At 46.2% G+C, this 4,744-nt stretch overlaps 1 non-coding gene across 1 annotated transcript; it reads right to left on the reverse strand.

Moving 5' to 3' along the window:
- Window positions 1-245: 245 nt before the first annotated feature.
- TRNAS-GGA (transfer RNA serine (anticodon GGA)) lies at window positions 246-321 on the reverse strand. The gene has a single exon. It is a non-coding gene; the product is annotated as a tRNA-Ser (tRNA).
- Between the last annotated feature and the right edge of the window lie 4,423 nt (window positions 322-4,744).

A 4,744-nucleotide genomic window follows, 5' to 3' on the forward strand; every position in this document is an offset into this window, starting at 1 on the left:
AGACAGTCAGACAGACTCCCGCATGCGCCCGACTGGGATCCACCCGGCACGCCCACCAGGGGGCGACGCTCTGCCCACCAGGGGGCATCGCTCTCTTGTGACCAGAGCCACTCTAGCGCCTGGGGCAGAGGCCAAGCGCCCGGGCCATCCTTGCTCCAATGGAGCCTCGCTGCGGGAGGGGAAGAGAGAGACAGAGAGGAAGGAGAGGGGGAGGGGTGGAGAAGCAGATCGGCGCCTCTCCTGTGTGCCCTGGCCGGGAATCGAACCCGGGACTTCTGCACTCCAGGCCGACGCTCTACCACTGAGCCAACCGGCCAGGGCCTATCAAGCCCTTTTGATGCATTATCTCATTTAAACCTTAACAACAGCAGCGGGAGCAGGTGCTTTCAATATCTTTATTTTGCATATGGGGAAACTGAGCCAGAGGGTGTGGCTAATAAGCTGTCCAGGTTTGATGCTTGAGCCCATCTTCTGGCCCCCACAAGGTTGTGTGTAGGATCTTGCAGACAGCTCCTGAATCTGACTACATGAAAGAACTTCTGAAGATAGACTAAAAGTTGGAGTTGGAGCAACTTGAAACTAATCAACAAGTTTATGCAGATTATTTTGTAAATTAACGTTGTGGAGCCAGCAGCCATTACAATCCCTTTCCTCCATACTGCTGAGAACACAGATGGATAGCAGTCAGTGGTGGGATTCAGCTGGTTCACACCAGTTCGGCAGAACTGGTAACAATTTTTTAATGAGTTTGGCAAACCTGTTGCTCCAATGGCACTTGTAATCAGGGTTCTCTCTAAGGTGGGAGCCTGGGCAGCTGCCCAATGTGGAAATCACAAATTTACATTCCTTACTCTTTTTTAACGTTCATCTAAGCAACAGCGTATTCTAAGTGTCCATAGTAATGTTCATTTCGTCCACAGGTGAAAAAAAATTGCAAGTGAGGATGACAGTCAATAAGCAATATGGGATTGCCCTAGCCAGTTGGCTCAGCAGTAGAGCATTGGCCCAGCATGTGGAAATCCCGGGTTCAATTCTTGGTCAGAGCACATGGGAGAAGCTACCATCTGCTTCTCCACCCCTCCTCCTCTCCCTTCTCTCTCTCTCTACCTCTCTCTTCTATTCCTGTATCCATGGCTTGGTTGGAGCAAGTTGGCCCCAGGTGCTGAGGATAGCTCCATGGCCTTACCTCAGGCACTAAAATATCTCGGTTGTCAAGCAACGCCCCGACAGGCAGAGCATCACCCAGTAAGGGTTTTGCCGGGTGGATCCCTGTCAGAGTGCTTGTGGCAGTCTGTCTCTCTGCCTCCCTGCCTATCACTTTAAAAAAAAAGCAATATGGAAATATCTTAAATAAGTTTTATTGGTTTTTATCAGTTATTTAATATTTTTCATCAATATTTTAAAACTTCCTTTCAACATAATCTAGTTTTGTGTACCTCTTTTATTGTTCCTATTTAAGTTTTAAATGCATGAGAGAACTAAACTACCTTTCAGGATATCTTTTTTTATATATACTTAAAACAGTCAGTAGGGCAGAGAACCGGATGTTCAATTACTTGAATCCCACTACTGATTGCCATCCTCACTTGCGATGAATTCAAGGAGTTCAGGAGGAATTCCTGGGACTACCCAGGCAGTGGAAAAGACAGCGAGTGAACTGGGAGTCAGAGGTCCGAGGTCGGGTTCTGGATCTGCCACTACATAGCCCTGTGGCCTGGGTCGCCTCAGTTTCTTCTTCTGGGGAATAAAGGGATTCGAATCCTGGTCTGGAGGACTGCTGCCGTTCTGTGCATCTCCGATGACTCTCCCAAGATGAGCACACACAATGGCAGAGGCTTGTCGTGACCTTTAGGACAGCTCTGCAGTGACTGGAAAGAAAAGTCTTATTGTTTCGTTCTTGATCTCTTCCCCTTGCAGTGACAGGAAGAAGAAGAATAAAAGCAATGGCACTATTGTGTGAAATAAGAGGTTTTTTTCTATCAAGAAGAAAACTAGGACATACACAATAGTAAATCATTTGAAAGCTGAGCAAATAATTCATTGTATGATTATTAAACAGGGTGGGAAGAAGAACTAAGGGTTAAAAACGAGTATTAAAAAAGTTTTAGAATTTTCTTTGCTGAAAACAAGGGAACATTGTAAGGTCATTAATGTACAGAATGAAAAAACTATTGCAAATACTTTTTAAAAAGGAAGGCACAGGCACAATTAGAAGAATATTGTGTGTGTGTTGGGGGGGATTAATTTTATCTGAGAAAAAATGTCGTCTTCATGAAAACCAGATTTTGAAATGCTGTTATCAAATATGTTTTTAATTTTTTTTAATTTTTAATTAGAAAATTAACAGGGTGACATTGATTAATAAGAAAGAGTACCTAGGTTTCAGGTAAACGTTTTTATAGTTTTAGAACTGTTGATTATGTTGTATATCTATCACCCAGAGGCAAATCATTTCCCATCATTGTGTATTTGTCCCTCTTTACACCTTTACCTCCACCCACTCCCCCACACACCCCTCCCTCACAACTCTCTCCCCCGGTAACTTCACTTTTATCTATGTCCATGAATCTCAGTTTTATACCCCACTTATGTGTGAAATCACATAGTTCTTAGCTTTTTCTGATTTACTTATTTCACTCAGTATAATGTTCGCAGGTCCCTCCATGTTGTCATAAATGGCACTATGTCATCCTTTCTCATGGCTGAGTAGTATTCTGTTGTATAAATGTACCACATCTTCTTTATCCAATCCTCTATTGAGGGAACTTTGGTTGTTTCCATGTCTTGGCCACTGTGAACAATGCTGCCATGAACATGGGGCTGCATGTGTCTTTACTACCAATGTTTTTGAATTTTGGGGGTAGATATAGAGTAGAGGGATTGCTGGATCATATGGTAGTACTATTAATTTTTTTGAGGAACCACCATACTTTCTTCCATAATGGTTGTACTAATTTGCATTCCTACCAGCAGTGAATAAACGTTCTTTTTTCTCCACAGCCTCTCCAACTCTTATTATTACCTGTTTTGTTGATAATAGCTAATATAACAGGTGTGAGGTGATATCTCACTGTAGCTTTGACTTGCATTTCCCTAACAGCTAATGAAAATGAGTATCTTTTCATATATCTGTTGACCATTTGTATGTCCTTTTGGGAGAAGTGTCTGTTCAGGTCTTCTCCCCATTTTTTTTTTTTGTACTTTTCTGAAGCTGGAAACAGGGAGACAGTCAGACAGACACCCACACGCACCCGACTGGGATCTACCTGGCACGCCCACCAGGGGGCGATGCTCTGCCCATCCGGGGCGTCGCTCTGTTGACCAGAGCCATTCTAGCGCCTGAGGCAGAGGCCACGGAGCCATCCCCAGTGCCTGGGCCATCTTTGCTCCAATGGAGCCTTGGCTGCAGGAGGGGAAGAGAGAGACAGAGAGGAAGGAGAGGGGGAGGGGTGGAGAAGCAAATGGGCGCTTCTCCTGTGTGCCCTGGCCAGGAACCCGGGAGTTCTGCACACCAGGCTGACGCTCTACCACTGAGCCAACCGGCCAGGGCTTCTCCCCATTTTTAATTGGATTATTAGCTTGTTTCTTGCTGAGCTATGTGAGTTCTTTATAGATTTTGGATATTAACCCCTTACCAGAGCTATTGTTTGCAAATATCTGTAGGAGAGTGGCCTGAGAATGGAATGTTGCCGTAAACAGATGTCATTCACGCGGACTCAGGGACGCCGGGTCCCTGACATGATTATCTGCACAGGAGGCTTCTGTACTCTCTTTGCCACCTCCTATCTCCCCCAGATAATGTGCTTACTAGACGATGATTACCTCGTGCACTGAAACTTTATGATAAGTAGATAAAGAAATGCCCTCATTTAAGAAATAAAAAAGGGGGAGATGTAGAGAGCGACTGCACCTGAATGCGTCCGGCCTACGTGCAGCTGAGAGCAGAGGAAGGGCCCTGCTCGGCCTTGAGGGGCCTGGCAGGGCAGGTCACTAAAACAACCTGAAGGCTGTTTGTGGTATTGACGCCAAAAGCAGGGTGGCCAGCAGGCAGGGCCACCGCAGGCTCAGGATGTGCTGACGTGCTTGTAGGACAGAGCGTCACAGAGCTATCACTTCCACCCCCAGCACAATGCCCTCTTGTTCTAACTCTACTCCAGGAGAAGTTCCTCCTCCTTTTCCTCCGCTATAGCTGCAACGGGAGGAGGGGGTGCAGAAGGAGGGGGGGAGTACAAAGATCCTGATAACTTCTCACTGTTTTTCAAATGGTCAGCTAAAGTGCCGGACGGCAATCTCTTGTCTTCTCAGGTAGAATCAACACAATCTCTGATTAAATTCCACAAGAAGGCCATAACTGGAATCTCATCTGGGTCTTCTGCTGTATAATGAGCCTTCAGTGGCTCACCAACCTTTTCCCAGGTTTTCTCATTAGCAGTCCCCTCTGCAGGGAACCAGGGGCATGTTTCCCGTACAAAATGTAAAAATTCAGAAAGCCAACTCCGCGGACAGTCCATCCACAGGTTCTTAACATTGCCTTAAGCTTCTGCACATAAAGATTTCTTTCTTGAGAATTAGAACTGCCCACATTTTACACCTGGTGAAAATCCGCTCCTTAACTCAACTTGTATCCAACGCGCGTCCTCCTCAAGGAGCGTCCTCTCGCCTGACGTCTGCAGTGCCCGCCGCCCCCCCCCCCACTCAGGTCCCTGTTCGGGCACCACCTGCCGCGACCAGTGCGTGGAAGTGA

This window comes from Saccopteryx bilineata, chromosome 8 (genome assembly GCF_036850765.1).
Source record: "Saccopteryx bilineata isolate mSacBil1 chromosome 8, mSacBil1_pri_phased_curated, whole genome shotgun sequence".
NCBI classification, from domain to species: Eukaryota; Metazoa; Chordata; class Mammalia; order Chiroptera; family Emballonuridae; genus Saccopteryx; species Saccopteryx bilineata.